Genomic DNA, 13,251 nt, shown 5'->3' with positions numbered 1-13,251 from the left:
CATTTTTTTTAATGAGACAGGCAACATTTCAACATCTGCATTTATCGACCTTGTGTTATAACTATATTATACTAACATGAACTTACAGTGTTGTGTTATTGTTTTACAAATTTCTGAAACCAAAAGTTTTTTTTCACTTCTTGTTTCATGTCTCAAGAGTTTAACTGGTTTATGCAAAACAGCAGAACACGGTTCACCGCTTTGAACTGAACTAATATGAGAGAAGACCAATCAGCAACTATTCTGATAATCAATTATGCATTTCAGACAGTATTCCAGCAAAAAAATCAACCATTCCAATTCATTCCAAATCATTCCAATTCTCTAGTTTTCCAAAGTGAGGATTTGTTGCTTGTCTCTGTTTTGTATCAATGCAAACATGAATATTTTTTTTTGGTCTGTCAGACAAAACAAGACATTTGAAGATATCACTTTGGACTCCTCACCATATTATGAGATTTTGATAATCACCAGATTAATCAATAAGGAATATGATCATTAGATGCAGCCCCAGCTCTGAACATCATACTACTGTTATATTGTGATTAGCGATGGGTATCAAGAACAGGCTCACAAAGTAATAAAATAACTGTTGAATCTTTTCATGTCATGTCTATTTTTCACACTAAATTATGGCAAATACCACTGATAACTATTGTATTGATAACCAATATCAATATCGATATTAGGGGCGGGAGGAATAAATCTTGGAGGCATCGCAATTCTCTCTTGAAAGATTATGGATTGATGCAGAAAAGTCAATAAATGGACATTTTAAACCAATTTCTCACCATTGTGATGACCTGTAATAATTTTATAATATGGGGCAGTACATTCCTTACAGCTCAACAGATTGGACAGTGAAAAGTAACAGACATTAACATGTGTGTCATGTTTATGTTCTAAACTCAGCTGCTTCTTGAGTTTCGGTGAGGATGACTGAGTGTGAGCATTTGGAGATAGATACAATCTGACTGGCACCCCTGGCTTTAAAGTTTACAATTTTATGTTGATGCATCAAAATGCGTCAATAATCATTCTGTTGTCACACTGTAGCCCTAAGAACCGAGATGAAAGGTGCCAAGAGACTCCCACCCCTAATCAATATCGTATCAACAGAATTCTTATGACACCCATCCTTAATTGTGATATTGATCTCAAACGTGTCACACACCTCTACTTCTAATGAACATTTAACATTTTAAAAAGTCAAAAAATATCTCCTCAGAAACCTCTGGTGTCTCTTTCACCCTTTTCATTCCATGCATGCAAACCAATGAATGAAACAATCTCAAATAACGCTCATTTGCTCAGAGTCTTTAACATTTTGTAATCCTGCATTGTCCTCTGTGGTTTAATGCCCTATATCAGGCATATCCAAACTGATCTATAAAGGACCGTATGGCTGCAGGTTTTCATTCCAGCCAAGCTCGACTCTTCAACTGATCGTGTCTTCAAACAGTTGATCGGTCACGCAAGGTGTGCTCTTGATTGGCTGGAACGAAAAATGGTGCGTGGCATAGGGTACAGTATAGAGGAGGACCACACTGGCAAATGGAGGCGATAAAACAGAATAGAAGGAAACATGCTGCCGCCACCCATCCATGTGGCGGGGCCCTCCAATCCCCCTGGTAACCCCTGGCTGTGCTGCTGACTGGGGTTTTATGACAGGAGGCACGCTGATAGGGGTGGGACTTGTGTGAAGAGGGTGCTCCTCAGCTGACAAAGGCCAGGTTTCAATCCCATCTGCCGCACTAATGGGCAGAGCTAACAGTGACCCTTCCCCAGTGGAGCATCAACTAGGACAGTCCATTGTCTCAAACAGGGTGCCTGCCTGCCTTCAGAGTGACATCACCATCACTGCTGCTCCTGCTGGAGGAGCAGCTGGCTCCAAAAAGTCCATCCACTCAATGGAGGCAATGTGGTCCACTGATTTTTTCTCTTAACAAATCTTTTCAGTGTTAAATTATTATTACCTTTAAATCGTGATTCTCATTTTAATGACATGTCATACTTTTACAATAGCTGATTAAAATCACCACCACAGCAAAATGGATGCATTCTCTCAAATTAAAAGCCGGTTCTGGGCATTAAAAAGCAACACTGCAGTATCATTGATATTTTTGGCTGGTTTTATGTTCTTGCCTGAGCCACCCACACAACACCCCTGTGACTACACACTCCTGACAAACCAGCACCACATTACGGCTCTCCACTCATCTCCATCAAAGCTGATTTAAGCACAGAATCCATCCAGAAACAGCCACGGTGGTTGGAAATCGCACTCACAAAAGGGAGGAAAAACTTTCACGGCACCACTCTTCTCATTTATGAAGGATGAGTGAGGGCACATGGCAAACAGCAGCGGCAGAAAATGCAAGTTTTTCTTCAGGAGGGGGGGAAAAAAAAGGGGGTGGGTGGGTGTGCGCACACCTAATCATCATCCACCTGCTCAAACAGCACGTATCTGAAAACCCCAAAAAATTATTCCCCCCCGCTCAGACAAACCTACAATGTCATCCCAATATCCTCACTCCAGAATGAACCCCATCCCAGTTTACATTTTTTTCTCCTTTTCACCGGTAAAGTCTGCGGATAATCCCACCCAGTGTAGCGGGCTCACTCACCTGCGTCGCTGCTGCTGCTTGCTGGAGTGGAGTGAAGGGAGTGTGAGCCTGCGTGGGGGAGTGGATGAATGCTGCAGGATAGCGGCACGCCGTCTCTCCCTGCGCCTTTGTCTGCTTCAAGTCTGCGAGCCGAGCCGCTGCTGCTGCCTGCCTGCCTCACTGGAGGAGCCACTGGGTCCTAAAGCCAACGAGCCCTGGACCCGCCCACTGTGGAAATGCTGCTGGAGGTACCAGCCAGTCAGCCAGTCAGTCAATCAGTCAGTGTGGGGCTGCTGGGTGGAGCTGACATCAGCCTCACCAGAGGTACATGAGCAGTAAAGACTATTAGAGATCTTATGATGTGTGTGTGAGGCACTCCTACTTCCTGTCCAGAGGTGAAAGTAAATGTTCTTCTCTTGAATATATCTAATTCCTGATTTAAACTCCTGATTTTATTTTTCTGTCACATCAAAAAGACTGCTGATGTCTGTGGAAGCCAAAGTGAGGAAGAAAAGATCATTAACTTGCATCTTAAAATAATGATTATTTAAAAATGATAAGAAACTTTATGATTATAATGACTCAGCATCTCAAAATAGTTGCTTATATCTTAAAATAATGACAGTATTTGAAAATGATAAGAAAATGTATAAATATAAAGATATAGTATCTCAAAACAGTGAGAAAATTTATCAAAATAATGACTTTATTTAAGAGTATTAAGGAACTTTATCAATATAATCACTTAGTATCTCAAAATAGTGAGAAACTATCAAAATAATGTAGTATTTGAAAATAATGAAAGACATTCTCAAAATAATGACAAGTTAGAAATCTTTCTCTAAATAAAGAGTGAGTGTCTCAAAATAATAATAAAAAAAATGTGTGTTCAGCCCTCAGCCCTTTTGGAGCTTTTAACTAAATCTCTGTGGTTTGAAGTTTAGTGTCTCTCCTGTGTCCCTATTTATATGTTCATCTATCTGCTTTATTTTGCAGTTATCTTGCAGTTTGCTTGCAGCTGCATAGGAATTATTTAAATTATTGTTTTTAAGTTACTGCTGATGAATGCATGACACATCCTAAATTTACTGCTTAAGCTTAAGTGTGACTTTTATTGTGGAAAATTTATAGGAAATGAAACGTCCACCATTTTACAGCTGTTTGACTGAAGACAAATGCATCATGTATGGGTCAGTGTATGGATTTACATTTTCTGGACCACTTGAGCTTTGCCTTTGTGAACGCAAACCAGACTGGTGGAAGGAAACTGAAGAAATGCCTCATGCTCGCATTGGTTTGATCCAGGATCAAGATCTTTAGGTGTGAACCTTCCCTTCATAAAAAAAAATAACATGTTAGAATCTCAAAACAATGAGAATCTTTCTCTCTCTTTTTGCATTATAATTACTTATCTTTTTTTGTCTTCCTCATCACATTATTGGAAATAGGCTTCCATAGATTTCTGTGTGCATCCGTCCAAGTCAAAATCATCACAAGTGGTCGTCTCCCTTTGAGACAAACCACAGTTTGATGCTCTCGGTCTGGTGGAGCTCTTTGTTGAGAGAAGATAAAAGCTTCACTGCTACAGTGTTTGGGTTTGACTTCTCTTTCTGGTTCCCTTAAAGGAGTATTTCATTGTCAGGGGACCATATATTTACTATTTTACCTCTTTATAGCCAGTCAACAATGACTATACATCAAGAGAGCTCATATGTGACACACATCCAAGCTACTTTACTTTTGCTTTTTGACAGAACATCTGCACAGAACCCCCGAAAATATGACACAGCTTCAAAAGAAAAGTACATCAAGGAAAAGTTACTGAAATGCAGAGTTAATTTTACATGTCTGCACTTAATGATAACGATAAAATAACATATCTGGAGATGGAGATGACAACAGATGCCAGAGGACGACAGGAACAAATGTTTGTGGTTGATTTTGCATACACTTTGTATGATAGATGCAGCAAACTGATACGGCCGTCAGTTCCATTTTAAAAATATCACACAGGCAGAAACTGTCAACCCGAAGAAACCAAAACATCTCGTCACCAAAAAGCCCACACTGGTCATTATTCCATATTAAATTACAAGCTTGGGGGTGTTAACTTTTCTCAACCTCATGGCAATGTAACAGATTTTAATAAAGAGGCTTTGTGCTAGTTATTGTAGTGCAGTATCCATTTCACCGACAGCTCTGTCAGGCTGCTGGAGACGCCACAGGAAGTGTCATAGATCAGGGGAAAGGTGAGATGTAAAGGTTTCATACGATACTCCCAGCAGGCTCGAATGTGGCAAGAAAAACACAAATGTAACATCATCAAACAAATGAACTCCATTGTTATGTTATTCCTTGAGCAGTAATGACTTCTGGGCCTCAAAACTGGGCCACAGTACAAATGTATAATGTTGCATAAAGTTCATCTTTGGTCTAATGCTTGAACTACACTGACTTCAGGGCAGACAGGGGATGAATATGTGTGTTTTCTCCTAAAATGATCCATCTTTGTGTCCCAACAAGCTGGACAAGAAACTGCAAAATTAAAAAAATATTTATTTATTTGTTTATTTTGTTGGTTCTGTGAGGAAGGCACTGATGTTCTTGGCTATTGGCTTGACCTTCTTTCTGGAAATTCTGGGCCAATATGATAATGATGTAAAAAAAATAAATAAATAAATTAAAATATTTTTTTATTTAATATTTTCAGTTGTCAGTCACAGTTTGTTTAGGTTTAGAAAACAAAACTAAGTTAGGTTTAGGAAAAGATCATGGTTTATCTCTACCATGCAGGTGTGTGTAGTATGAAGATGGAAGACGTCCACATCTGGAGGAGGTCGGTTGGATGAATGACTCAGACAAACAAGTCTTTCAACCATAAGTTCATGTCCTGTGTGAAACCAAAATGTTGTTACGTTTTTATTATTGTGTTACTTGTGTCATGTGATTTTTGTCTTACCAGTAGCATCAGTGATGTCACGCAAATTATGTAACGCAACATATTTACTGCAACCCCAAACATGGTCTTATCCTAAACCTGCCCAAACTGCGACCATTTCACAACATTAACCACGTGTTAAAAAGGCTTTTTGGCGGCATCAGTATTAGATGCCATGGAGGCGGCCTTTGGTGAACGTCATTGTATTTGCTGATAAGCTGATTGTAGTCAGCAAGTTAAATATCAACCAATACTAATATTCAGCTGATAAATCAGTGCTGTTTTACCTTTTTTATACTCTTTTGTGGTGACTTTGTCTCTGAAATCTCCATTGCCATGATCATAATTATTTCAAGTACTTCACAACTTTTTTAACAGCGATAGTTGATAGTTTGTCTCTGGGAAAATGGTGAAATGGTAAAATTCCCACATATTGTATATCTGAGCTATCTCTTTAACCAAATCCCACACATGTTGGCTGTTCTACATGATCTTGTTTCGACAACTAATGCTCTAACTAACGTAAAAGTTTTTTTTTTCATTCACAACTGTTTTGAGCCCCCTGGTGAGGCCCACAGCCCACTTTGAAAACCTCAGCAATATAGCAACACAAAAATATAAAAGTGACAAAAATGGAAATTTAAGAAAAAGGTCTGTTTTCTATCCATCGTCTTCACAGATGCACAAATGCTTGTGGGATTGCAGCTGTTGAAGGTGTAAGGATCTTAACACGCCCTGAGTGCTGATAAAGATGATTTAAACAGTGGCAAACATGTTCATTAATTGATTGGTCTACTTTGATGCCAAAGACGTCTCTGAGCAGCCCCCTGCTTTAAATGAGAAGACCAATGGATAACAGGTCTGTGTTTTTAAAGCGCCAACAAAAGGAGTTGACTCTTTTCACAGCAGGCTGCGCTCTCTTTGTCGTCTATTCCTCTCCCCTCAGGCGGAAAAGCTTCACTTTAAAACTCAGCTGTTGTCACATTCTGGAGCCTCTCCTTTGCATGTCACGCATAACTCTAATTCACTCTGATCACTGGCTGCTCCGCACCTCCCTCAGCGAGCTCCCCATGGGCCATTGCCCACTGCCTGCAGTCTGTCAGTGGAGACGGGGGAGAGAGTGTCGATGCAGGAGGTGGTTTATTAGGTTTGGGGGGGCATATGGGAAGAAGAGGAGCAGATTTGGATGTTTGGCTCTCAGTATGGTGCTGGGTCACACGATGTTTCATGCCAAAACTGAACATGTACTCAGCGACTTTGCAAATCTGGTCACGTAATCCCCTTATTCATCATTAAATGCTTTGATGGCGTTAGATGCATTTCTCTGACTGTCTGAAATGGATTTAAACAAAAGAAAGCTCCCAAATATGTATTTTGGGTCACACAGATAGTTTAAATATCCCTAAATTGTCTAAAATGTTAAGCAAGTGCTTTATATTGATCACAGGAATAGACATTAATATTTTAACAATATATAACAATGATATAAGAACTGATCCTATGGGTCACCAAACACCTAATTTGGTGGCCGAAGTATATTTTTGGTGGCCCAAATGTAAATTTATATAGGAGCAATACAGAAAAGGCAACTTAATGTGCGTGGGACCATGGGAGCTGTTTTCTTCACTGTTTACCAACCACCACAACCAATGAAACTATCTGGCATGACTTAGGTAGAAAAATCGTGGTCATGGATGAGGTTATATTAAAGTTACATTCAGTCACATGTGCCAGCTTCCTTCCTCTCTTATGTATCCGACATGTCTTATGTTTCCTGGAAGTTACAGCAACTAAGCTTGCAACAGCCAACAGGAAATGCACAGGTATACCATGGATAAATTATGTATTTCTCTGCATTTTAACATTGTTGGAAACATTTGGTAATTTAAGTACACAACCCAACAAAGTATATAACACGTTACCATTTGACATTTTAATACGAATATGTTACATACTGTAACACCGCCTTCCTGTGACACTTGTGGCTGGTGGTGGCACATGTCCCAGTATATTATGACCTTAGATGTGTCACTTTCTAACCACTTACACTTCTGCTTCCATTAATTCCAAAATTTTCCATTTTTGTTTTTTAATAGTTTACCTTTTGTGTTTCTGGTTCCTCCGTAAGGATCATGTTAAGGCTCATTTATGCTAAACATTAGCAGTGCATACAGATATAGACAGAGCCTTCTGTCCGTACTCTGCTTTCATTTTGTCTGTAGTTTTGCATGTTTTCTGAAAACTTAAAAATGTAGATCAAATGGAGCAGTACTTCCTGCAGTCATGGCAGCAGTGTAGCAGTGTGGCCAAAAGTTCAAGAAAGACACAACAAAGTTTTTAAAATCCCAAAGTACTGGAAATTATGTACATCGTCAATTAGTTAGTCAAAAGCATTCTTTGTTCATATGTCGGAATGTAGTTAATGGTCACGGAGACGCCCACCATCCACAGCACTGCCTCTGTTTTTGCTTCTTTCTCAAGACGTACATTATTACAACCTCCTCCAGCGTCGCCATGTTTGTTGTTGTCAGAGGCTTCTGACTCTTTTTCTTCCTTGGAGCAACTTTTGACTCTGAGCAGCAGTTAGTCCATTTGAAACAATATATTTTATTTCTTACATAGAGGAGGCATAATTGAACCTTAAGTAGTTTGAGTAGGCATAGTAGACCCGTACTTACAAAAGAAGTAAAGGAATTATGATGCTTGTATAAATGTAACATTGTGTTGGTAAGAGCTCACAGTATGAGGATTAAACTTGGTTGCCACAGGGAGCCATCTACATGGAATATTTGGTGGCCACAGAGCAACATCCTGAGGTCATAGTTAATGTCAAACCCTGGATTGAACCGATAACTTCTTTCTAAACTCATATTTCACTAATGTTTTGCCTGGAGAGAAATGGAAATAGAAACATCCTAAAAACACAACAAGATAACAACTTGATAACTATAACAATTCTAAAATGTACAAGTAACTAATCTTGGGCTGGTAATCCAACTATGTCACTGTTTGACTGGTAAACATGGAGTTTTCACAAGCACAATCCACGTAGACACATTTACCTTTCAAAATGAGCCACAATATGAAAAGAGTCCACTGTTGCTTCTGGCAATTTAAAGAAGCATGGCAATGAATAAAAGTTTTCAAGTGCTGAAATTATTCACTATTATAAAATCAAAATGACCTCAACATGCTTTCATACATTATTACTGTTGAATAAAGAGCCCAGTAATTACAGTCAGTTTGAACTTGTTCAAATTCTGCCTCTCAAATGTTGGACTTGATGTATTCTGGTGAAGCAGCATAGACAAAGTTGTCCTTCCTGTTAGTAATGAGTCGCTCTTAATGCCAGCCCTTTAGCAGCTTATGTCACGGTCAGGTCAGACAGAATTTATTGTACTGCTTCAGCTTGCTGACATACTGATATCAAATGTAATTTTAAAAAAGATTACGTTAGAATGTAGATCAACCCAAGAAATTAAATGTCACTGCAAAAACTGACTTTGTTTGTTTTAACATAAAATAGTCAACATAACATAATAACATAACATAACATAACATAGCATAATTAACATAATAATCACATTGCCTTAAAATTTTGAGTTAACTGCCAAGTTGAGTTGAGGTAATTTTGTAATCATTCAAAGCAAAGGAAGTTTTCCAGTCATATAATCTTGTTATTAATTCAGTTATACTTGAGGAAAAATGTTCAGTAAGCTTAAGATATTAAGTTAAACTAACAACTTCTTAGTCACACTGACAGACATAACAAATAAATTTGTTTTCATTTAAAATTTTCTCAGTTTGCAGAGACACTTTTTTCAGTTCAAGTGCAAAGAATGGTTTCATTACTGTGAAAACAAACAATATGTTAGAGTTTATAAGAGATACAAAGCAAATATGTCATCAAACTATAAAAAAAAAAGAAGGGACTCAGTAGAATTTTACCTCTCAAAAAAATGCATGCTGGGAAGTCTGCTAATATGCTGATCGTATTTCTTTACAAGATCATTCAGCTCTGTATAATACAACTCATCATCAGCATCAACTCATCATCGACTCATCAGTCTTCAAGCTAGAAGAACACATTTATTAAAAAAATAGAAATTTTAAGTTAAACTTGATTCAAAAAAAGATGTATATTCATGTTAAGTTAATGAGAAAAGATTAGTTGATTCCACCAAATTTCAGGATGACTTTTCCCTTTTTGGCACACACATCTTCAGCGTCAAACATCAGTGGGATCATGTGTCATATCTGGTGGCCATTTCCTGCAGTAGTAAACAGAAACAATAGAAGTGTTCGAAAGTGCATTTGCCTATCTCTCTTCCATTTACCCCATGCAAAATTTCCCATATCTAATTTGGGTTTTTTTTTCAAAGCTGAATGGACATTCTGTACACTTTCACCCAGTTTCAGTGTGCATATTTAAATTAGGTGTTTGTGGGTTGTGAAACCAGTACAAACAGCACAGTTTCAGAGAGAGAGAGAGAGAGAGAGAGAGAGAGAGAAAGAGAAAGAGAGAGAGAGAGCTGTGCTGGCCGGTGATATGACAGGCCAGAATGAGGTGGACTGCAGGATAAGCATAAGTGGTTCACAGCTGGTGTCTGGGGGAAACACGAGAGAGGGGTGGAGAAGGCCGGACGGCAAGGGGCGGGGAGGGGTCTGGTAAGGAGGGGGTTTTGCAGCCATGACGACTGATGGAGGAGGAAGTAAACAGATGTCCACAAGCTGGCAGACAGGCCCAGAGTGGCCAAGCCACTGAGAGACAGGTGGACATCCAGGGACACAGTGGGACTGCAGAGTGACTGTGAAGCCAAGCGGGGCTTTGACTATAAAACGCAAACACTGGACTCTCTCATAAATACATCTGTCATCTTATAATTTAGTGAATTAAACAAAATGAGGCCCGGATTTGACTTTTATATCCCAGCAGTGAGTAGAGTTGGAGTAGTCGCTGTGGCACCACATTAAAAGTCTTTGTTCATTGTTGGACTGACACACAATGTGACTCCATCTGGTGTCCACTACATCAGAGGATATACTGAGACGGTCTCACTTAAAGGGACAGTTCTCCCCATAATCAAAAATACATATTTTTCCTCTGGCCTGTATTCATCTAGATGGTTTTGGTGTGAGTCGCAGGGTTCAGGAGATTCAAATTCTCCTGAATATAATGGAACTAAATGGCTCTCAGCTTGAGGTGCTCAAAGCTTCATCCCCCGACCCCCTCAAAAAAAAAAAGAAAAACTGAAAAACTCAACAGCAATGTCTCTTTCCAGATATCAGGACCCATCTATTCAAAATAATCAACAAACCTTTTTGTGAGCAGTTTTATGTAGGAACTATTTTCTGTGCATGGAAGTAGGCAGGGGTGTCCACCTTAGCTAAGATGTAACCTGTCGTCCGTGAGTAGATGCACGCTGCCTCTGCACAGAAATATGGTTGGCCAGAGTGGTTCAATAGGAAGAAAATAGTCCCTACATAAGACAAACTCTGTGGATTCTATCTTGAATATGCTTTCTGAAAAGAGCTGCAACTAACAATTACTTTTGCAGATTATTTTCTTAATTAATCAATTAGTTGTTTCTTCAAGTATCAATGCAGCTCTAAAAGAGACATTGCTATTGAGTTTTTCAAAGATGTTTTGTTTTCTTTTGCTGTGAACACCACAAGCCATGGTTAGGGTTGTCTAGTTCCATTATATCTAAGAGAAGGCAGACATCCATACGGCCGATATCACCAAAATTCGGCAATTCACACCAAAACAATCTAGATGGATAAATAGCAGTACAGGTACGGTGAACTGTATGCATTTTTGATTTTGAGGTGAACCATCCCTTCAGTGTTTTTAAGACAACTGATAATGACTCTCAAATGGCCAAATACAATCAGCTTCATGACCCTGATTGCTAATCACTGTTGCTGCAAGTTGAAATCATGAAATGATGAGACAGTGATGATGATGCAGTGAGAGAGCCTTCATCTCTGCAGTCCACATTAATCTATCACTCTCCTTCTAACCCACTTCAGCATTTTGCATAGTCACTGCAGCAGCAGCAGTCTTGAGAATAGGCTCGAAACTGGAAAGCCATCAGTTTAAATCCCCTGGCAAAGCTGTAAATCAGAGTGCAGGAAATGAAGGAGACTCGCTGTCGCCTCCCTTAACACTAACTGTCAACATGACCTTGAGCAAGGCACTTCAAGCCCAGCTGCTCTAAGATGCACTCGTGCGCTGGACTGACTTGGAGGACACGTTGAACTACTCACTGAAGGGGAAAAAATGCAACAGTCATGACAACATTTAAGCAGGTTGAGGTTTCAAGGTGACTTTGAGGACACTCTCCGATGACTGTGACGTCCAGGAGACAACAATAAATGTGCTGCCACGTATCATTAGTGATGTGTTATTAGGTTAGACGCAGAGCAACGGTGATGAGCTGAGGAAGAGGATGAATGCTTCAGTGTGTCTGTTATTCGACAGCTATCGGATGAGTTGTCATGACATTTTGTATGCAGATTAATGTCCCCCTCAGGATGAATTGTGATAACTTTGTTGATCCCATAGATTTTCACAGCAGTGGAGTAAAAGTTTCAATACCACAGTACAGCAATCAGTGGTGAAAAGTAAAATTAAGGAGACAGTTCACCCTAAAATAAAAAAATCATAGATTTCCCCTGGCCTGTAGTACTATTTATCCATGCATCAGTTTTGGAGATATTAGGATTAAATGACACTCGACTTGTGGTGCTCAAAGCACCAAAAAATGCCTCTGAAAAATTCAAAACCAGTGTCTCTTTCCAGAAATCATGACCTGATTGCTCAAGATAATCCACAGACCATGCTGTGTGCAGTTTTATGTAGGAACTACTTTTCTTTCTAGTAGAAAAGAAAGTAGTTCTGGTAGATTCTAAACTGGTTCTGATAGATTCCGCTGCAGAAAGAAAGTAGTTCTTGGATGAAACTGCTCACAACAAGGTCTGTGGATTATCCTGGGCAAGGAGGTCATGATTTTGGGGAAGAGACACTGGCTTTTAATTTTTCTCCTGGGTTTTTGGTACTTTGAGCACCACAAGCCAAGTGCCATTTAATCCCATTACAGATGAATCTAGCAAAATACCTTGATGTTAACAAGCCGCCATTGCTGCAGTGGCATCTCCTGACAGTATGCATGCAAAAGAACGCGAGCTGCCATAAGAAGTTTACATTTCTACTTTTGTCAGTACTTTTCATCTAATGTTACTTTTGACAACAATGTGTAGGAAGTCTGGAAGAACCCATGCAGTTCAGCTGCTCCAACGGTAGGTCAAACTTCAATTTTGGGAAAAAAAAACAAGCCTGAGTCATGTCAAATAGATTTTCATCAGCAATATGGTTGTTTAACAATGAAGACCACAGCTACCATGACCCTACGTTACTTCACAATGTCATCAAATTGCTGTTATTATTTTGACCACTAGCAGCAGAAATTAGATACTGTGCCTTTAAATGATGACTTTGTGATGTACAGTAAAAATGACAGAAAGTAATAACAGTAAATAAAGTACTGACACTGAAATTTCACAACACTATGAAAGAATAAATGAACAAATGCATGAATGAGAGTTTGTGGGTTAACATTATCGATCCATGGCGAATGTTCTAAATGAGATATGTCTGCTCACACAGTCTGACCACAGCATGACTCGTGATGGTGTGATGTTGCT

At 39.2% G+C, this 13,251-nt stretch overlaps 1 protein-coding gene across 1 annotated transcript in view; it reads right to left on the bottom strand.

Annotated features, from left to right (window-relative positions):
* LOC146318893 (neuronal migration protein doublecortin-like) overlaps nt 1-2,861 on the bottom strand; it is a 37,826-nt gene extending 34,965 nt beyond the window's left edge. Inside the window, exon 1 of the mRNA XM_084731098.1 lies at nt 2,628-2,861. The gene's annotated coding sequence lies outside the window, so the exon portion shown is untranslated. The remainder of the gene's footprint in view (nt 1-2,627) is intronic.
* Between the last annotated feature and the right edge of the window lie 10,390 nt (nt 2,862-13,251).

The sequence above is a fragment of the Lutjanus erythropterus genome, chromosome 11 (assembly GCF_056507025.1).
Source record: "Lutjanus erythropterus isolate fLutEry1 chromosome 11, fLutEry1.hap2, whole genome shotgun sequence".
Classification (NCBI taxonomy): Eukaryota; Metazoa; Chordata; class Actinopteri; order Lutjaniformes; family Lutjanidae; genus Lutjanus; species Lutjanus erythropterus.
The sequence above is the reverse complement of the archived record's forward strand: the minus strand, read 5'-3'. Positions and strand labels throughout refer to the sequence as shown.